Source organism: Dermochelys coriacea, chromosome 8, assembly GCF_009764565.3.
Source record: "Dermochelys coriacea isolate rDerCor1 chromosome 8, rDerCor1.pri.v4, whole genome shotgun sequence".
Lineage (NCBI taxonomy): Eukaryota > Metazoa > Chordata > Testudines > Dermochelyidae > Dermochelys > Dermochelys coriacea.
This window is the reverse complement of record NC_050075.1, coordinates 4,161,525-4,184,299: the sequence shown is the minus strand read 5'-3', so window position 1 is coordinate 4,184,299 and position 22,775 is coordinate 4,161,525. Positions and strand designations below refer to the sequence as shown.

At 44.8% G+C, this 22,775-nt stretch overlaps 1 long non-coding RNA gene across 1 annotated transcript in view; it reads left to right on the top strand.

Annotated features, from left to right (window-relative positions):
* LOC119860304 overlaps positions 1-22,390 on the top strand; it is an 82,451-nt gene extending 60,061 nt beyond the window's left edge. Inside the window, exons 3-4 of the long non-coding RNA XR_006273798.1 lie at positions 11,318-11,554; positions 21,409-22,390. This is a non-coding gene — a long non-coding RNA (uncharacterized LOC119860304). The remainder of the gene's footprint in view (positions 1-11,317; positions 11,555-21,408) is intronic.
* The last annotated feature ends 385 nt before the right edge of the window (positions 22,391-22,775 follow it).

Sequence of the window (22,775 nt, the reverse complement as noted above, 5' to 3'; positions counted from 1 at the left end):
GGATTATCCTAGGAATCCACCCCAGACCCAATTTCCTATTCAACACTGACTGCAACAATTGGAAAGAAGCAAAGTGTGATAGAAATTTGTGGTTAAGTGTCAATCAAGAATACTATGGGAGACGGTATCAAAAGCTTTGCTAAAGTCAAGATATATCACATCCAGTGCTTTCCCCATATCCACAGAGCCAGTAATCTCATCATAGAAGGCAACCAGGTTGGTCAGGTATGTCATCCATGTTGACCATTCCTGATCACCTTCCTCTCCTCCAAGTGCTTCAAAATGGATTCCTTGAGGACCTGCTCCATGATTTTTCCAGGGACTGAGGTGAGGCTGACCAGTCTGTAGTTCCCTGGATTCTCCTCCTTACCTTTTTTAAAGATGGGCACTATATTTGTCTTTTTCCAATCATCCAGGATTTCCCTCTATAGCCATTATCTTTGAAAACTAGTGGCAAATGGCTCTCTAATCACATCAGCCAACTCCCTCAGATGCATTAGATCCGGACCTATGGATTTGTGCATGTCCAGCTTTTCTAAATAATCCTTAACCTGTTCTTTCACCACGGAGTGCTGCTCACCTCCTCCCCATACTGTGATGTTCCAATGCAGCAGTCTGGGAGCTGACCATGTCTGTGAAGACCGAGGCAAAAAAAGCATTAAGTACTACAGCTTTTTTCACATCATCTGTCACTTGGTTGCCCCCCGCCCCATTCAGTAAGTGTCCCACACTTTCCTTGACCACTTCCCTTGTTGCTAACTTACACGTAGAAACTATGCTTGTTACCCTTCACATCCCTTGCTAGCTGCAACTCCAGTTGTGGTTTTGGCCTTCCTGATTACACCCCTGCATGCTCAAGCAATATTTTTATACTCGTTCCTAGTCACCTGTCCACATTTCCAATTCTTGTAAGCTTCCTTTTTGTGTATAAGCTCACAGAAGATTTTGCTGTTAAGCCAAGGTGGTCGCCTGCCATATTTGCTATTCTTTCTGCACATTGGGATGGTTTGTTCCTGCACCCTCAGTAAGGCTTCTTTAAAATACAGCCAGCTCTCCTGGACTCCTTTCCCCCTCATGTTATTCTCCCAGGGGATCCTCCCCATCAGTTTCCTGAGAGAGTTCAAAGTCTGCTTTTCTGAAGACCGGGGTTCATATTATGCTGCTCTCCTTTCTTCCATTTGCCAGGGTCCTGAACTCGACTATCTCATGGTCACTGCTGCCCAGGTTGCCACCCACTTCTACTTCCCCTTCCAGTTCTACCCTGTTTGTGAGCAGCAGGTCAAGAGAAGCATGGCCCCTATTTGGTTCCTCCAGCACTTGCACCAGGAAGGTGTCCCCAACACTCTCCAAAAACTTCCTGGATTGTCTGCGCACCGCTGTATTGCTCTGCCAGCAGATGTCAGGGTGATTGAAGTCCCCCATGAGAACCAGGGTCTGTGATTTGGAAACTTCTGTTTAGTTGTCTGAAGAAAGCCTTGTTTACCTCATCCTCCTGGTCTGGTGATCTATAGCAGATGTCCACCACGACCTCACCCTTGTTGCTTTGGCCTCTAAATTTAATCCAAAGACTCTCAATAGGCTTTTCTCCAGTTTCATATTGGAGCTCTGAGCAGTCATACCTCTCTCTTACATACAGTGCAACTCCCCTACCTTTTCTCCCCCGTCTGTCCTTCCTGAACAGTTTATACCCATCCATGACAGTGCTCCAGTCATGTGAGTTTTCTCACCAAGTCTGTTGTTCCAATCACATCATAGTTCCTTGACTGTGCCACGACTTTCAATTCTTCCTGCTTGTTTCCCAGGCTCCTTGCATTTGCGTACAGGCACCTAAAATAACTAGCCAATTTGGATTGGCTTCCACCTAGTCTACACTACAGAGTTAGGTTGACATAAAACTCAGTAAGCGTCCACACTAAAATGTAGTTCCCGCTGTTGTAACTTGCCCACTGCACCAACTTAATAACTCCACCTCTGTGAGAGGTGCTTAGGTTGATGTACTTGCTTATATTTACTGTTGCTGCCTTTCAGAAGCTGTCCCACAATGCCCCACACTGACAGTTAAATCGGTGCAAGCACTCCTGCACCACGGACAGAGGGAGTGTAGTGTGGACATGCCAAAGCGATTTAATTACTGCAGTGACTGTATGTCGATGTAATTTAGCAAAAAGAAAAGGAGTACTTGTGGCACCTTAGAGACTAACAAATTTATTTGCGCATAAGCTTTTGTGAGCTACAGCTCACTTCATCGGATGCATTCAGTGGAAAATACAGTGGGGAGATTTATACACACACACACACACACACACACACACACACACACACACACACACACACACACACACACACACACACACACACACACACACACAGAGAGAGAGAGAACACACACGAACGAACACAATGGGTTTTATCATACACACTGTAAGGAGAGTGATCACTTAATCAACTGCTGGAAATGGCCCACCTTGATTATCACCACAAGGTTTTCTTCCTTCCCCACTGCCCCCTCCCCTACCTGCTGGTAATAGCTCATCTTAAGTGTGTGTGTGTGTGATAAAACCCATTGTTTCATGTTCTCTGTGTGTGTGTATATAAATCTCCCCACTGTATTTTCCACTGAATGCATCCGATGAAGTGAGCTGTAGCTCACGAAAGCTTATGCTCAAATAAATGTGTTAGTCTCTAAGGTGCCACAAGTACTCCTTTTCTTTTTGCGAATACAGACTAACACAGCTGCTACTCTGAAAGATGTAATTTAGGTCCATTTAATTTGATAATGTAGACTTGCCTTTATTCAGTGCTTGAATCATAACATTACCAGCACCAGGGACTTGCCCTCACCGATGCTTCAGTTTTGCAGCTCCTCTGTGGCAGAGAGATGAGTGGAAATAAACAAGGGTGTGCAAATGGACAGGCAAATTAGTGTATGTGTGTCCTTTTTACATGCTCTGAGACCTTTGCCTCCCTGGGTTTTAGGCATCAATTATTGCCTCTTGTGTGGTGAAAGGTCCCTGGGATCCCCAGTTCCCCTGAGCATCACTTATTGCGGATGGTATTTACACTTGGGTAAACCATCGAACATCTTTGACCTTTATTTATAGATTTAGTGATTTATTATTTTTGGAGTTTAAGAATATTTTTTCAACTCTTCATCACATTATCCTTAAGTGTGGTGGTGTTTTTTGTTAAAGGGTGAGTCATTTCCCACAAGAAATAATTTCCTTGGAAACATGGTTATTTAAAACTTCATTTTCCTACTTAAAAACCTGGACCCTTTCTTCGGTGTGGGTGAGAGGGATGCAGATGTTGGCAGGCACATGGGAACTGTTGAACTGTTAGTTTAAAAATATTTAGCTATTTGCACATTCTGTTCTGAGGTATGTAAAATAAATAGAATCATAAATCATCCCGTAAATATCCTACTCAGTGCTGGGTGACTAAAAATAACAGATGGATGCTTACGAGCGGGATTTAATGTTACCATAAGTTAGAGATGGTTTGGAAATTGGAACACTGGATCTGAGCCCCTTAAAGCTGTGGAGCTATTTGCATCTGTCTTAGGTATGCCTGACTCACAAAGTTCCCATCTGAGACGGGTACTAAGAACTGTAATCCTCGGTCAGGACCTCCTTGAACTTTGATGGAGTTCGAATAGGGAGGCTCATGTCCATTTCTATTTCAAACAAATTGTCATGACCGTCTGATCTATTCCTATAGCAAAGATGTTATCTCTGGGCCTCAGCTGAAAATTCACAGTGAGCCCAAACCACTGGAGAGAGGAGGAGGGCCAGATCCTTGGCTATGGCCAAACTGCACCTTGTGTAAATGAGGCAGGAACAGATGCAAAGGAGGTGTGAAGCTCACCTTTGCACTGCCCTGATCTTGCGGATGCTGTGGGCAGGCTGTCCCTTTGCACTGAGGTATAGCAGCTTGAATGGTGGCTTCTAATGCCTCAGAGACTGGAAATCAAGCCAGAGATCCGCATGATGTAGAAGCCCCATTTAACACCCACACTGCTGTGCTACCAGCAGGGAGGTGGGGAGTGGCTTAAGATCTTCTTTGTCAGCAGCTCCATGCCACCTAAGGGGTCACTTTTACACTAGGGTGATTCTCATGGGGACAGGATATATCTGCCTTAGGGTAAAATACACCTGAGACATGGTGCAAAGCAGAGAAACGACCCCCGAAGTTTTTCTGTCTAGATTGAAGTTAACCTAGAACTAGAATTATACCCAGCACTCATCTGTTAATTTTAAATAAAGGTTAATCTGCAGGCAACGAGTAGGGACCCGTCTCCCAGAAGCACATTTCTAAGTGAGTAATGGGAACACATCTTGCAGGAATTTGGACTGCTGTGCAGGCAAGAGTCTTTCAGTTGACCCTTGTGTATCTGTGGGAGCATATTTGTGTGTCAAATATGCGGACAAACACAGCACTGTTGATTGGGGTACTAAAATCACTACATTTTCAAATTTGCAACATCAGTGTCATAGAATTTTTCCATTGTGCTGGGTGTATGTTGTATGTCTTGTATGCCTCCATGTGTCCTGCTGTTAGGACACAGTTTGTGGTAATACAGAAACCACAATAAATAGGTATAGAACTGCAATAGATCCTGGAGATAATCAGAAATAGTGGCTTTAAAGAAATCCACCCGCAGGATATGCACCAGAATCAGTTCATTAATTTCTAGTGTTGTTACACTAGGGATGATTTGGCCCAACATTGTTTGTGTATTCACATTTGAACGGCTTTTAAGTGTCATTCCCTTACAGTTAAGGTTATTATGCAGCTTTTAAAAAGATCCAAGGGTGGTTGTTTGAGATGTAGATTTGTCACATGGAAGGAAGGGGTGGGACTATGCATCTTCTGTGATCGATGTGTGTGGTGGGGGTAGGGTAGATGCAAAACTCACATCAGCCAATGGGAAAGTTCATTTACATTATGCACTGTCATCGGTGTTAGCGCTATCTCTTCTGCAGCATCTAGCCAGTGTGTTGTGTTTGGGGCATGCCTTTCAGCCTCAACTGAGCAGGTTTCCACTAATATATCTGGCAACAGCATCATCTGCTAACCCTTCCTCATTCAATTCCCTGTTTTGGTTTTATGTTAGTAATGGGTAGGGCACAGGTTTAAAAAAAAAAAAAAAGTGTCATGGATAAAGTAGTGAATTTCACAGTGTCGACCTTTACCCCTGACCTGATCTTGGAGGACCACAACTCGGGTCAAACTATAATCTATATGTTAGGAAAAACTAAGTTGTTTAAGGACATATTAATAACATCCATTAAAGTTATAATGCAAATAGGGGAAAATAAGATGTAAAAGTATTTGGAACAGGCATTACAATAAGCTTGAGGCCTAACGGGGCCTAGCAGTTAGCATAAAATTTGAATAATTAGGCTCAGTGCTTGTCCTAGGGTTATAAGATTTAGCAATCGGTATCTTGTAATAAACATAGAAACTACAAAATAACAGTTGGAGATTTACATAGATTTATTTTAGAAGCTTTTTGGTAGCCATGAAGCAACCGCATTTACATATTGAAATGGTTGGGAAACGTATTGCTGCAAATAGTTTTACATTAGCAGTTAGAACGCTAATTATGGTCCGCTGGAATGACAAACATGGGCAAGAGGCTGAGACCTAAGCAGATATGGTCCCAGGGATGTGGGAATGTAAGGAAAATGGTTGTAATAAAAGATTGTCAGACCAACTTCTAGTTGGGACATTGGGATGGAAACCTAATCATAATTCACACTTATGGTGCTTCTCCACTTCATATTCTTTGCATCTTTTCTCTTCTGATGGTCTCCATAAGGTTTTGAGTATGAGCAATGAAGGAGGCCGTTTTGCTATATTTATCCATCTTTTCTATGGTTTCAAGTGGTGAGTCAGGTACTTAGAGACATGGTGACTTTATTTACTACCAAAATATAGTCTTCATGTCTCTATGTATGTCTCACCAGTTTCATTTCCTATAACAAATCTCAAGTAGCTGCCTGAGGAAAAGACCCTGGTATTAGTGACACGTGCATTTTTGCAACCTCAATTCATCAAAGGCCACAATGGGATATGTATGGGATGCAGTTAGTGAAAGGTCACCGCTGCATTCCTTGCATAAAACTGGCTGCTGAGTTGTCTCCCAACTGCTGCAATTTTTTCCAGCGGCGAAGAGCCAGTGCACCAATCTCATGCTTAGGCCTGGTCTACATTACGAGTTTAGGTTGAATTTAGCAGCGTTACCTCGATTTAACCCTGCACCTGGTCCACACGATGAAGCCCTTTTTCGACTTAAAGGGCTCTTAAAATCGATTTCTTTACTCCACCCCCGACGAGGTGATTAGTGCTGAAATCGGCCTTGCTGGGTCAAATTTGGGGTAGTGTGGATGCAATTCGACGGTATTGGCCTTCGGGAGCTATCCCAGAATGCTCAATTGTGACCGCTCTGGACAGAGTCTCAACTCAGATGCACCGGCCAGGTAGACAGGAAAAGGCCTGCAAACTTTTGAATTTCATTTCCTGTTTGGCCAGTGTGACCAGCTCACCTGCACAGGTCACCATGCATAGTCCCATCAGCACAGGAAACCATGCAGTCCCAGAATCGCCGAAGAGCTCCAGCATGGACTGAATGGGAGGTACGGGATCTGATCGCTGTATGGGGAGATGAATCCATTCTGGCAGAACTCCATTTGAAAAGACGAAATGCCAAAATATTTGAAAAAATCTCCAATTGCATGAAGGACAGAGGCTATAACAGGGACCCGCAGCAGTGCCGTGTGAAAATTAAGGCGTTCAGGCAAGTCTACCAAAAAACCAGAGAGGCAAACAGCTGCTCCGGTTCAGAGCCCCAGACATGCCGCTTCTATGATGAGCTGCATGCCATTTTAGGGGGTGCAGCCACCACTACCCCAACCCTGTCCTTTGACTCCGTCCAAGGAGTGAGAGGCAACATGGAAGCAGGTTTTGGGGGCAAGGAAGATGATAGCTCACAGCAAGGAAGTGGAGAAACCGATTTCCCCAACAGCCAGGATCTGTTTATCACCCTGGACCTGGAGCCAGTACCCCCCGAACTCACCCAAGGCGGGCTCCCGGACCCTGAAGGTGGAGAAGGGACCTCCCATGAGTATACCTTTGTAAATATTATACATGGTTTAAAAGCAAGTGTGTTCAATGCTTAATTTGCCCTGGCATTCGCAGCCAGTACAGCTACTGGAAAAGTCTGTTAGTGTGTCTGGGGACGGAGTGGAAATCCTCCAGGGACATCTCCATAAAGCTCTCCTGGATGTACTCCCAAAGCCTTTGCAAAAGGTTTCTGGGGAGGGCAGCCTTATTCTGCCCCCATGGTAGGACACTTTAACACGCCAGGCCAGTAGCATGTAGTTGGGAATCATTGCAGAACAAAGCATTGCAGTGTTTGGTCTCGGTGTTTGCTGGCATTCAAACAACATCTGTTCTTTATCTCTCTGTGTTACCCTCAGGAGAGTGATATCATTCATGGTCACCTAGTTGAAATAGGGTTGTTTTAGTAAGCGGACATTCAGAGGTGCCAATTCCTGCTGGGCTGTTTGCCTGTGGCTGAGCAGAAATCTTCCCCACTGTTAGCCACGCGGCGAGGGGAAGGGTGAAGCCATCATCCCAGAGAATTGGGTGTGTGTGTATGTGGGGGAGGTGGAAGGGGGGTTAGTTGAGTTTCTGCTACATGTTAACCCGGAAACCGCAGCCCCTCCTTTTAAATTGCCAACCCATTTAAAATGGTCAACCCAACAGTTACTTCATATGGGAAATGAGCGCTGCTGTTTGAAACCATTCCCACATGTTATGAAGGTTAAAAGAAGCCAAAAGACTCTGACTTACCAGGCTGCCTGCAAGCCGAATTCTGCTGCCCAGCCCTGCATGAGTGATCTCTCACACCAAACCGGCATACCCTCGATAAGAGGCAAAATGCGACCTTGTGCGATCTCAGAGTTCAGGAAAACTCAATATGACCACAAGGAGAGGTGGCGGGCTGAAGATGGTAGGTGGCATCAGCTTGTTGAAAGAAGGCAGGAGTCAATGCTCAGGCTGCTGGAGGATCAAACTCGTATGCTCCTGTGTATGGTTGAGCTGCAGGAAAGGCAGCAGGATCACAGACCACTGCTACAGCCCCTGTGTACCCAACCACCCTTCTCCCCAAGTTCCATAGCCTCCTCACCTAGACGCCCAAGAACACAGTGGGGGGGCCTCTGGCCACCCAGCCACTCCACCCCAGAGGATTGACCAAGCAACAGAAGGCTGGCATTCAATAAGTTTTAAAGATTTAAAGTGCTGTGTGGCCTTGCCCTTCCCTCCTCCACCAGTCCTGCTGGGCTACCTTGGCAGTTATCTCTCTATTTGTGCGATGAATAAATAAAGAATGCATGAATGTGAAGCAATAATTACTTTATTGGCTCTGCGAGCGGTGATCGAAGGGAGGAGGGGAGAGTGCTTAGCTTACTGGAAAATAGAGTGAACCCGGGGGCAGGGGGTGTTTCCATCAAGGAGAAACAAACAGAACTTTCACACCGTAGCCTGGCCAGTCCTGAAACTGGATTTCAAAGCTCCTCTGATGCGCACCGCACCCTCCTGTGCTCTTCTAACCGCCCTGGTGTCTGGCTGGGCGTAATCAGCAGCCAGGCAATTTGCCTCAATCTCCCACCCCGCCATAAACATCTCCCCCTTACTCTCACAGATATTGTGGAGCGTACAGCAAGCAGTAATAACAATGGGAATATTGGTTTCGCTGAGGTCTGAATGACTCCGTAAACTGTGCCAGCGCACTTTTTAATGCACATTCTACCACCATTCTGCACTTGCTCAGCCTGTAGTTGAACAGCTCCTGACTACCGTCCAGGCTGCCTGTGTATGGCTTCATGAATCATGGTATTAAGGGGTAGGCTGGGTCCCCAAGGATAACTATAGGCATTTCAACATCCCCAACGGTTATTTTCTGGTCTGGAAAGAAAGTCCCTTGCTGCAGCTATTGAAACAGACCAGAGTTCCTGAAAATGCAAGCGTCATGTACCTTTCCCGGCCATCCCACGTTGATGTTGGTGAAACGTCCCTTGTGATCCACCAATGCTTGCAGCACCATTGAAAAGTATCCCTTTTGGTTTATGTACTTGCTGCCTTGGTGCTCTGATGCCAAGATAGGGATACAGGTTCGGTCTATGGCCCCACCACAGTTAGGGAATCCCATTGCAGTAAAGCCATCCACTATGACCTGCACATTTCCCAGAGTCACTACCCTTGATATCAGCAGCTCAGTGATTGCGTTGGCTACTTGCATCACAGCAGCCCCCACAGTAGATTTGCCCACTCCAAATTGATTCCTGACTGACCAGTAGCCGTCTGGCTTTGCAAGCTTCTACAGGGCTATCACCACTCGCTTCTCAACTGTGAGGGCTGCTCTCATCTTGATATTCTTGTGCTTCAGAGCAGGGGAAAGCAAGTCACAAAGTTCCATGAAAGTGCCCTTACGCATGCGACCGTTTCACAGCCACTGGGAATCATCCCAGACCCGCAACACTATGCGGTCCCACCAGTCTGTGCTTGTTTCCCGGGCCCAGAATCGGCGTTCCACAGCATGAACCTGCCCAGTTGACACCATGATGTGCACATTGCAGGGGCCTGTACTTTGTGAGAAGTCTATGTCCATGTCCTCATCACTCTTGTCACCGCGCTGCAGTCACCGCCTCCTTGCCTGCTTTCGCTTTTCTTGCAGGTTCTGGTTCTTCATATCCTGTTGGTTAACGCGCGTGGTGTTTATAGTGCTCATAATTGCCGCGGTGATCTGAGCAGGCTCCATGTTCCCAGTGCTATGGTGTCTGCGCTGAAATAAGGCACGAAACGATTGTCTGCCGTTGCTCTGATGGAGGGAGGGGCAACCGACAACATGTCTTACAGGGAATTAAAATCAACAAAGGGGGTAGCTTTGCATTAAGGAGAAACAGAATGGCCCCCTCAAGGATAGAACTCAAAACCCTGGGTTTAGCAGGCCGTTGATTTCATGGAGGGAGGGGGGAGAAAATGAATACAAAACAAATCTGGTCTATTTCTTGATGCACTTCATCTATCTTTATACATCTTAGCTGGCAGCAGATGGTGCAGTATGACTGCTAGCCATCGTCGTCATCTGGGTGCTCGGCAGAAGACGGTGCAGTATGACTGCCGGCAGGACTAAATCTCCATGAGATGAAACTTAAAAAGGGAAATGACCTGGCTGAGTCACTCCCATGTCTACCCAGGTGCCCCTGACCGACCTCACCGAGGTTGGCTAAAAGAGCACCCAGGAGTACGGCAACGATGGCTATCAGTCATACTGCCTTTTGGCAGCAGACAGTGCAATGAGCTGCTGCTGTGTAGCAATGCGGTACCGCGTATGCCAGCACCCAGGAGACGTAGAGTGATGGTGAGCTGAACAGGCTCCATGCTTGCCATAGTATGGCGTCTGCACGGGTAACCCAGGAAAAAAAGGCGCGAAACGATTGTCTGCCATTGTGGACGGAGGGAGGGAGGGAAGGGGAAGCCTGACAATATGTACCCACGACAATGGACCACACACGACAATGTTTTTGCCCCGTCAGGCATTGGGATTTCAACCCAGAATTCAAATGGGCGGCAGAGACTGTGGGAACTGTGGGATAGCTACCCACAGTGCAACGCTCCGGAAGTCGACGGTTGCCTCGGTACTGTGGACGCACTCCGCCGACTAAATGCACTTAGAGCATTTGTGTGGGGAGACACACAATCGACTGTATAAAAACATTTTCTACAAAACTGACTTCTATAAATTCAACCTAATTTCATAGTGTAGGCATCCCCTAAGTGTGTCTCATAATCCATGGCAGCATCATGGCAGAGCAGCAGTTTTTTTGGTGGTGGCAGGGGGGCTACTAGCTGCACTGGATTTGTGCACAGAGATGCCTGGTTCTGCCCCCTCACTGTTGGAAAAATCATGGTATTGGGCTAATTTGGCAATTTCTGCTCAGTCTATGAAATCATGATCCGCTATGCCCCCCCCGCCCCCTGGGCTCTAGTAATGAGAATCCTGGTAATGTTGCTGCTTATGTTGCAAAATCTGTCATTGATTTCATAGCAAAGGTGGTTTCCTCTCTCATCTTCCTTGCCACTGTCCCATTTCAGTACACATTTTTAGTATTTCTTTTAGCTCAAGGTGAAAGAGCTTCTCCAGTAGTAATCCTGCAGAGCCCAAAGTGCTCACTTGATCTTCCCTGCTGTGTCCTCAAGGCCAGCTCAGTGGCATTTGGCTTGCAAACCTCTCTACATTCTTTTACAGTTCAGCGTTGGCTGTGAGAATGCATCATCAGAATACCACAGTCATTAACAAAAACTTGCAGATACAGGAGAGATGGAGCAACATTGCTGATGTCAATTTCCAGACCTAGTACTCTTGGCCTGATGAGTAAACTGGATTTCTAATAGCACTGATGGTTTCACTCGCATTCCCTGGAGAAAAGTTATCGAGCATCCTCAAACTCTCTTGGGGATCAGTTATGAAGAATGGTATTTACAAGTCTCTAAGGTGCCACAAGTACTCCTTTTCTTTTTGTGAATACAGACTAACATGGCTGCTACTCTGAAACCTGAAATTTACAAGCGAGTAAACCATAAATCTTTAAGTCTTTTAGTTAGAGGCATTTAAAGATGCATTATTCTTCCTGGAGACAAGGCTTTGATAAAACTGTCAGCTAACTTAAATAATCCATGGACAACTGATTCCTTCACCAGAGAAGAGCAAAAATGACTTTTAGTTGATTTTTTTTAAGGTGATTGAAAGATAAATGTACTAGGCACTATAAAAGACATTTACAGAATGCAGAAGGCCTTTTAAGTCACTGTTGTATTCCCTTCTGATCATCTTGTCAGACTGGTGGTAGTAACGGGACTGTGGAGAGTTAAACAAGGGAATCTGTCTTTCAGCTTGTTATATGTTTGATATCTGCTGCCATATTTTCACCAATTTAACATCCCGCCTGCACTCAGACACACAATAGATTAGTGCATAGTATTTTGCTGACTAACTTTGATAACATCCCTGTTAAATTATTTAAAGAGACATTGTCATGTATTTTAGATTTTTGTTTGTTTTTTACTTTCCTTTAGTTACCTTTTTAAGTAGCTTGAAACTAACTTTGTTCTCTTTAAAGTGGTCTTAAACACTGTCATTTCTTGTCATTTGAGATTCGTTAGTTCATTAACAATTTTTTTTAACAGCTTGGCTCTCTAATTTAAATAGAATTTCAATACTATTGCTTCCTTTGAAGAGGTAAGAAAGTGTCTTAGGTCAAGATTTTCATATTGGCCTGGTCTACACACACATTTTGTACGGCTACATAGGTGAGGAATGTGATTTTTACCAAAACAGTTATACTAGTAAAACCCCTAATGTGGATATAGTTATCAGCATAAAGATGCCTCTAGGCTATTGGCTGCCTTGGAGTGGGTATTAATAATCGAATAGTCATGGGAGTAGGCACTGGAACCCCGGTGTCCCCCATCCTATCCCCCCACAGGTGAGCACCTTACGGGGGAGGGATAGTTCAGTGGTTTGACTATTGGCCTGCTAACCCCAGGGTTGTGAGTTCAATCCTTGAGGGGGCCATTGAAGGATCTGGGGCAAAAATTGGGGATTGGTCCTGCTTTGAGCAGGGGGTTGGACTAGATGACCTCCTGAGATCCCTTCCAACCCTGATATTCTATGCTTCTCACCAGACAACAGAGTCATATTCTCTCTCTCTCTCTCTCTCTCCAGCCTCCCAAAAAATATGTAATTATTTATACAAAGTGGCATCGCTCCAGCAGGAAGGATTGAGAGTGACCCATCCCAGAAAAGCCAATAGCCTGGTGGTTCAGGCACTCACTGAGGCCAAGATGGGGCACCACTGCCAACACCACTTCCATTTTGTGGAGTTAGCCCTTCATTTCCAAAATTTCCTTTGCTTTTATGTAAAACGAAACAGAACAAAACAAACAGTTAAAAATACCTGAAAATGAAACATTTCATTTGACCCAAAACACACTGCGGGGGGGGGGGGGGAATTTTTCATAACTGCCAGTGAAATGAAAAATCAGTTAATGGCAGTGTGACCGTAACTGCATCCCAGTGCAAGAGAATCACTGATGTCAGGCCAGCTGAAACTTATGACCGGCTCAGTTCTGTGTACCCCAATTCACTAATGTCATAATTTGTATCGAAAAGGTGTCACGTGAGATATCAGTAGAAAGCTAATAACATGGATCATTACTATTATTACCGGGTGTATATATGGAGGACAAAGTCAAAATGACAGACACTGGAAATTGTTATCAGAGCAAGTCTGCCAGGCAGTGCTAAAGTTACTCCACCCTAGAAAAAAGACTGTGGTTCTGCTGTCGCCAGTGAATTTCCAAAGTACTTTGAGACAATGGGAGTGCAAATTACATAGAAGGTAAACAGGACCAGCAACGAGAGAGGAGGCTGCAGGAAACAGATCAATTTGCATTTTAGCAAACACCAGTAGAAGAAGAAACCAGCATGAAACTCCATGGGTCACCTTCCTCACAGCTTGAATGAACTTTGTTTTTGGGAGTACCTCTCAGAAGAATTCATGTCAGCGGTTCACTGGACTATGCAGAGAGGGGCAGAGAACCCCAACTTACCTTTCACCCAAGAAGACAAAGGAACTGAGCCTTTCGGACTTTATGGGAGAGCCTGACCAGAAGGATTGGTCAGCCATCTTGCTGGATGGTAGATAGTTTCCTTATCAATCTTGAAAAAAGGCTGTAGCTTGTTCTGTTAAGTCTTGGCCTAGAATGCATTGTTTACTTTGATTTGCTGAAAGCTGTTTCTAACTCTATCCTTTGTACCTGAACTTGTTTAAAATCCTCTCTCCTTTTGTTAATAAACTTGTTTTGCTTTTAGCTAAGCCAGCTCAGTGCTGTGTTTGATTTAAAGTGAATGCTAACTCCAGGTAATGTGGCAAGCTGCTGAGTATTGTATCTTTAAAGGAACAAACAAACCTTAATATCTCTCTGGTCCAGGAGAGGTCAGGATACTGCAGAGCACACAGCTTTGGGAAAATTTGGGACTGGAAGTCTGTTGAGGTGCCCCTGCAGAAGGTAACTCGGTGACCAAGACTAGAGCGGGGTGATTGTGTTGCAGGCAGGCTGCTGGGGTCAGAGCATTGCACCAGGGCTGCATAGTACAGACACACTCAGGATACTGCCGGCTTGTCTGCTGGCTGGAAGCATCCAGGCAAGAGAACCACAGCAGCAGGGCATTTTGAGACACTTAGGGTTACAGGCCAGCCGATGAAGCAACCCCTCCCTGGTTTGGATTGCACCCCAGAATGTGACAGGCACATTCTAGTATAAACCACCTTTATATTAGTAAAACTGCAGGCACCCTAGCGGATTGTACTGTTTTAATTACACTGATATAGTTAAAACGGTGCAGCCTTTGTATGTAGAAAAGCCCTTAGGCTCCTAATAAGTGACCTGATTTTCCAAAGTGCTGGCCACCCTTGGCTCATACTGATGTCCAGGGGAACTGCAGTGTGCTCAGCATTCTTCCATACTAGATAGTTGAAGCGGCGTGGATACCACGGTCCAACCAGAGTGCATATGGTATCCACTCTATTGGGCCTGACTTAGAGGCCAGTCCAGGTCAGGCCCAGGGTGGCAACCCAGCAGCACTCGGTGTGCTTCTTGCCAAATGGCAAAGAGCTGTTGGATTCAAAAATCGCAAGAGGAAACAGAATATAAACCCATGAGCTTTACTTCCAATCTGAAGTGCACAGAAGCAGCAGTCTCGGTGCATGTGCTCCTGTGCCCAGCACCTTCGTTCTGGCACAGCACTGTTACTGGTAGAGGAAAACGCGCAAGAAGATGCCCCAGAGGTAGGGATGACAGATGCTGTTTAATCAAGGAGCTCTGCTTTGGACTTGGCCAAGTCATAGAGACATAGACTTTAAGATCAGAAGGGACCATTATGATCATCTAGTCTGATCTCCTGCATAACGCAGGCCACAGAATCTCACCCACCCACTCCTGCGAAAAACCTCTCACCTATGTCTGAGCTATTGAAGTCCTCAAATCATGGTTTAAAGTCTTCAAGGTGCAGAGAATCCTCCAGCAAGTGACCTGTGCCCTATGCGACAGGAAGGCGAAAAACCCCCAGGGCCTCTGCCAATCTGCCCTGGAGGAAAATTCGTTCCCGACCCCAAATATGGCGATCAGCTAAACCCTGAACATGTGGGCAAGACTCACCAGCCAGACACCCAGGAAAGAATTCTCCATAGTAACTCAGATCCCACCCCATCTAACATCCCATCACAGGCCATGACCCCGGCTCTTCTGCTACCTGGTTTTCTTTCCTCCTCCTCCTCCCCTTGCACATACTTCCCTGTTACCTTGTCATCCTCTTCCTCCTCTCCCTTTGTATATTCCTTTGCCATTTGGTTCACTTTCCCCCAGATACACTGAGCTGTTCCCTTCTCCTTTGGACAGGCCTATGCTGCTTGTGGCTGGCAGTTGCATTCCCACTGATGGCTCTGATCCCTCAAGAAGGTTTATTTCCTCCACTTTTCCTTATGTAGCAACATCCCCAGTACACGTAAGTAGGCTGACACATCCTTTAATTTAAGTTTAATTGTACCTTTTGTCCCATCACAGTCACAGGAAGTGCATGTGTGCACGCACAGTCCTAGATGTGAAGATGTGCTCAGATCCCGATCTGACTTGTCTCTGCCAAGCGAGGAGTTCTGGGAACCCTGTCTCTGTGCAGTGTCAAGCACTCTCCTATCTTGTACGAATCATGCTCAAATATTTGAGCATGAAAGCTTAACATTTGCTTTCTGAGAAACATTTATGCGAGATAAACTCAGTTCCTTTAAACAATGGTGGAAAATACATGTGGGGAGTGAGGGGGGAGAACACAGTTGAAACAAAGTCATTGAAGCTCTGACAATACAGTGGAATCAGTACAAGAGGCCCCACTTAGCATGAGACAATCTGGTCATAAGAGACCATGCCAAAGTATCCCCAGACATACTGTACAAGGTGTTCGGGGCTGACCTTCATTTTGTGGATGACATTTTGCATCTGCAAAATGTGGCTATAGAGAGAGAGTGTGTGTGTGTGAATATATACAGAAATACACTTTGTAAAGGAAAATAAAAGCTTGCAGACAAAAGCTCAGGTAACCTTGGAAATTCTCTCTTGCACATGTAAATGTGTGGCTCACATCATGAGGCTGAGCAGTTTTGAAGCACAATTATATTGTGTCTCACATTTCAGGAACCTAACAGGAGAAATTTTGCATCCATATTTTTTTTGTCTGAATTTTTTTAAACCTGTAATTAATTGTGGCAGCAAATAGTAGTTAGATGTCTAAATACCTGTGCAAATCGAATAAGGTTTAACTACTACTAATTGCTCCAATTACAAGTGCAGATATTTAGGGAGACACAAGCAGAGACAGGGCAGAGCCACCTCATCTAGTACAATCCTCCTCCACCTTTAGTAGGAAACCCATCTCCAATAAGCAGCAGATTTTTTGTTGCTCTAGTTGCTTGAGGCAGGTTTCTCTGTCAGTTTGTAGTGGGACAGCATCCAGCCTTTCGGTGTCCCTGGAGCCGAGATAATTGATTTTTTTCAGGTCTTTGATTGGGTGACTCACCTCTTTGTCTATAGAGGTTTGTGTTCTCACAGGTCACCATCTGCTTAATTCGCTGATGCTGTCATGGTGGCATTCCTACCATTGCCATGCCAAAAGCCTGCGATGATGAAAACACAGATTATGACTTCACTGCAAGAACAGCTGGGGATGAAGGAAAAACGCTTATTAGAACAGAACTACCCATTCAGAATACAAGCAGGACTAAGACACTCCGTGATGTGCTCTTCTTTTAATTTTTTTTACCCGAGTATAAAATTAATTTGCAGGTACCTGAACATTTATTTATAGACCAGAGGCTGGTTTGCAATACCCTCCCTTTTAAAATGGGCCCACAACACTCCTTACAGACTTAGGCTCATTTGGTGTCTCTCTCCATTTTTTGCTCATCACTTTAATGGGAATGCATTATGGTTTTGTTTTTATTGTATGTTTGTAAACTAGAGAGTCAGTTTTCCAAAGGACTGAGACTCAGCTACTGTTCTTGTGCCCACAATTTTGCATCCACAGGGTGATTTGCATAGGTAAATTGTAACACTTCTGCCTCCAAATATCTGACTTGTACTGTCAGTTGGGTAGTTAGAGAGACAGGACCCCACCTGCCAGTGCACAGGTATCATGAGTGCAGCTTGCACCCACAAAAGGAGGCTGATTGGAAAAATTGGTTCAAAATGTCAGGGACACATGCATTCTCAGTCAGTGAGGTAGTTCATATGATTTGGTTTTTAGTAGATGGGCAAGTGGATAAGGTTGCTTTAAATGCTTGTGCCTAGTGAGGTGAATTAGATATTTTAATCTTCCTTGCACATCTACTATGAAATGTGTCTATATAAATACACTTTATCAAGAAAAGCCTGCAGAAGAAAGCTCAGGTAACCTTGGAAATTCTCTCTTGCATGTGTAACTGTGTGCCTCACATCATGAGGCTGAGATGTCTGATGAGTAATTATGTTGTGTGTCACACTTCAGGAACAAATCCGCACAGATACACCCCTAGAACCCCGACCTGGGGTATTCTATCTGCTACCCAAGATCCATAAACCTGGAAATCCTGGACGCCCCATCATCTCAGGCATTGGCACCCTGTCAGCAGGATTGTCTGGCTATGTAGACTCCCTCCTCAGGCCCTACGTTACCAGCACTCCCAGCTATCTTCGAGACACCACTGACTTCCTGAGGAAACTACAGTCCATTGGTGATCTTCCTAAAAACACCATCCTAGCCACTATGGATGTAGAAGCCTCTACACCAACATTCCACACAAAGATGGACTACAAGCCGTCAAGAACAGTATCCCCGATACTGTCACGGCTAACCTGGTGGCTGAACTTTGTGACTTTGTCCTCACCCATAACTATTTCACATTTGCGGACAATGTATACCTTCAAATCAGCGGCACTGCGATGGGTACCCGCATGGCCCCACAGTAAGCCAACATTTTTATGGCTGACTTAGAACAACGCTTCCTCAGCTCTCATCTCCTAATGCCCCTACTCTACTTGCGCTACATTGATGACATCTTCATCATCTGGACCCATGGAAAAGAAGCTCTTGAGGAATTCCACCATGATTTCAACAATTTCCATCCCACCATCAACCTCAGCCTGGACCAGTCCACACAAGAGATCCACTTCCTGGACACTACGGTGCTAATAAGCGATGGTCACATAAACACCACCCTATATCGGAAACCTACTGACTGCTATTCCTACCTACATGCCTCTAGCTTTCATCCAGATCATACCACACGATCCATTGTCTACAGCCAAGCTCTACGATATAACCGCATTTGCTCCAACCCCTCAGACAGAGACAAACACCTACAAGATCTCTATCATGCATTCCTACAACTACAATACCCACCTGCTGAAGTGAAGAAACAGATTGACAGAGCCAGAAGAGTACCCAGAAGTCACCTACTCCAGGACAGGCCCAACAAAGAAAACAGAACGCCACTAGCCATCACCTTCAGCCCCCAACTAAAACCTCTCCAACGCATCATCAAGGATCTACAACCTATCCTGAAGGACGACCCATCACTCTCACAGATCTTGGGAGACAGGCCAGTCCTTGCTTACAGACAGCCCCCCAACCTGAAGCAAATACTCACCAGCAACCACACACCACACAACAGAACCACCAACCCAGGAACCTATCCTTGCAACAAAGCCCGTTGCCAACTCTGTCCACATATCTATTCAGGGGACACCATCATAGGGCCTAATCACATCAGCCACACTATCAGAGGCTTGTTCACCTGCGCATCTACCAATGTGTTATATGCCATCAGGTGCCAGCAATGCCCCTCTGCCATGTACATTGGTCAAACTGGACAGTCTCTACGTAAAAGAATGAATGGACACAAATCAGACGTCAAGAATTATAACATTCAAAAACCAGTTGGAGAACACTTCAATCTCTCTGGTCACTCGATTACAGACCTAAGAGTGGCTATCCTTCAACAAAAAAAGCTTCATAAACAGACTCCAACGAGAGACTGCTGAATTGGAATTAATTTGCAAACTGGATACAATTAACTTAGGCTTGAATAGAGACTGGGAATGGATGAGTCATTACACAATGTAAAACTATTTCCCCATGTTATTTCTCCCCCCCACCCCCCACTGTTCCTCAGATATTCTTGTTAACTGCTGGAATAGCCTACCTTGCTTGTCACTATGAAAGGTTTTCCTCCTTCCCCCCCTCTGCTGCTGGTGATGGCTTATCTTAAGTGACCACTCTCCTTACAGTAGCAGCCGTGTTAGTCTCTAAGGTGCCACAATTACTCCTTTTCTTTCTCCTTACAGTGTGTATGATAAACCCATTGTTTCATGTTCTCTGTGTGTGTATATCAATCTCTCCTCTGTTTTTTCCACCAAATGCATCCGATGAAGTGAGCTGTAGCTCACGAAAGCTTATGCTCTAATAAATTTGTTTGTCTCTAAGGTGCCACAAGTACTCCTTTTCTTTTTTGCGAATACAGACTAACACGGCTGCTACTCTGAAACTTCAGGAACCTAACAGGAGAAATTGTGTGCTAACGCTCCAGTTAGTTGAGATTACCCAAGGGGAGATTCTGCCACCTCCTGGCCATGTGGCAGTCCCTGAATGGAGTGCTCCTGTTGCATGTGGATTGGGATGATCTCCTCATAACCTAAAAGAGAGGACCTTTTAGGAGGCAAGACAAGGATGGGCCAGAGGACGGATATTGTCTGTGGACCCACGATTACGTAGCTCCATCAGCTAATCCTGACGTCGAACTCCAATCTCCAACATATCCCCACTGTAGCTGAATTGTCCTCTTCTTTGTGAGTGCATAACTAGGCACAGAGCCAACCTAACCTTTTCATCGTAGCTACTGGTTGGTTGTGGGTTTACAAATAAAGCTTTCTGGGTTTAAGGAGGAAATATTCTCTCGAGATGTTTGCTGTGACACCTGGAATAATCATTTATGATTCTCAAGCATTGTGCAGTAATATATCAAATCAAAATGGCATGGAGTAAACTACTAATGCTGATGGTTTAATAATAATGGGTATGCATTGGATATGGTTGCTAGGATCTCAAAGCTCTCTCTGCCCTTTACTTTAAAATTGAGAAACAGATGGCCCATTGGAGCTGCTTACTTTATTTCCCCTCCTCCCCCCCCCCCCCGAGTAAAAGCAGCCATAAGTGCTTATTTTATGCTCAAAGCAACTATCTGCTTGCTATTGCTGATCTATACCTGTTTAAAATAAATACAATAGAGTGGAAACCTACTCGGCATGTGACCTTGATGCTGGGAACATCACGCACCTATGTTTTCATTCTCCTTTTGGCACGTGTTTCTGCTGTTACATAGAAATGCATATTTAATAGCCTAACTGTGCAGCTAAATAGCCTGGAGCGGGTGCTGCAATATTACTGCATATATTTTGTTGTAACCTAGGGGAAAGTGCCTGTCTCTAATAGATATCTCACTGTGTCACTTTGCACAGTACAGCTGTGTTTCTCTTCTTTAGTTCTAAATATACCTAGCAGTACTCTTTTCCGCTCTCTGCCTTGTCCAGGAGTGTAACTGATTTGCCTGAAAATCATTAAATATGAATGGAAGAGCTATGTCTCACATTTTACTGGGCAATTTTCTCATTTAGAGAAGTGCCATACATAAGGCTTCAGAGGGCTAAAAGTGACATCTCGTTATTTCACACCGTTTTCCCCATCTGAGTCCTGAAGATTTCTCTTGGCTTTCTCACCCTCTTGCATGGCTCTGTGTGATGTATGCCAGGCTTTTGACCCAGGAGTTCTAAACGGGACACTCTCCAGGGTGACTCAGTTTGGTACCATCTCTAAAATACACTGGGCTATGTTGTCAGAATCTCCGGGCCATGTTGTCAGAATCTTCCTGTCATATTGTGGGGGCAATGTGATCCAACCACAGCTGTGTCCATGCAATTTTTCATGCCCAGTTGTCTCTTGGACCAATCATTCTGATGGTGAGCACTGGCCCGCTTTGTAAACAGATGCAGCATGTGCTTCTAAATTCAGGCTTTTGCCTGGGCGAAAGCATGACATACTCTGCGAGCAAAAACGTAGGTGCACAAAATAGAGCCTGGAGCATTAGAAGTTGACTTGGGGCCCATTTGAAAATGGCCTGTTGGGCTAAATTTACCCTAGATGTTAAATCGTGTAAGTGAGTGATGGATTTAACTGGCTGTGTTTAACATTTCCAGAGAAATTCTTGAGTAGAATAGATGGGCCCTATGAAGCAGTGTGTACTGACACCCCCACAGAAGTTGGGCACCATTTTTCTCGTGGAGGGAAATAATTGATCAGCAATAGCTTCCTTCACTACAGAAGACTTTAGTGCACTGACAGACAAATCCCTTCCCCGCCTCCACCCACTGATGTGTGCTCTCTCTCACAATGAAGCTTCTCCGAGTAAAGAGCGACTATAAAATAACAAGGACTGCTGTCCATCAATTCTTAGCGGCAGGTCAGGAGAGAGGTGAGCTTGCAGCATTCGGATAAAATCTTTTCAGAGAGAAATCGTAATGGGGGTGAAGTTCAATAAATAAAAAATGAAGACAGGCAACACAATGGAAAGGGAGCATAACAAAAAGGGAATAAAATCAATGAGGTGAATATAGCTGAGCCACTCAGTAATAGTGACCATAATGTCATTACATTTATAATCCGGGGGCGGGGGGGAATAAAAAACAGCAACCCCTGCAGTAGCATTTAACTTGGAAAAGGGAAACCACACAAAAATGAGGAAGCTAGTTAAACAAAAAATAAAAGGAACAGTCATGAATGAAAGGCCTGCAAGCTGCATGAAAACTTTACAAAAAAGTAATAGAGGGTGAAACTAATATATATCATCTACCCCTGCAAAAAAAACCTCAAAACAGTAAGAGGACCAAAAAAAAAAAAAAAATTGCCACCATGGCTAAAAATCAGTAAAAGTGGCAGAGACAAAAAGACATCTTTTAAAAATTGGAAGTCAAACTCTGAGGAAAACAGAAAGGAACATAAACTCTGGCAAGTTAAGAGTAAAAGTAAAATTAGGCCAATAATCAGGCATAAAGGATCCTTAAATTGCTTGCCCATCTCCTGACTTCTCCCGTTTGCTAGGTATAATGTCCTTCATGAGAGAGGGTTAGTAGTGCACTCCAGAGTTAATGTCACAACTCTCATCTATTCCAATCTTTCTGTGCTGGCAGATGAGAGAAGGGTTTGTGGTCTGTGCAGTCTGGTGCTCCCATCCTGACACTGTAACTGACTCCCTTTGTAGGAGCAGGTAAGTCGCTTTCCAGTCTGAGTTTAATCCATCTACAAAATGGGAGTGCTGCTGCTTGTCTGTATGACAGGGCATTTTGTGGGGTTGAATTAATGGCTTTGAAGATGGAATGTGCGGAGTGCTTTTACTATTATTTATTTGGGAGTGGCCACCAGAGCCCAGCAAAAGGTCACTATAGTGTGACTGTTTTGTTTGTTTCCTTATAGTGGATGAAGGTGACTTTCACTCCTTACACCTGATGTGCCATAAATGAATGCAGTGGAAAAAATTGGGTTATTTTCATTTAGGGCTTACAAAACT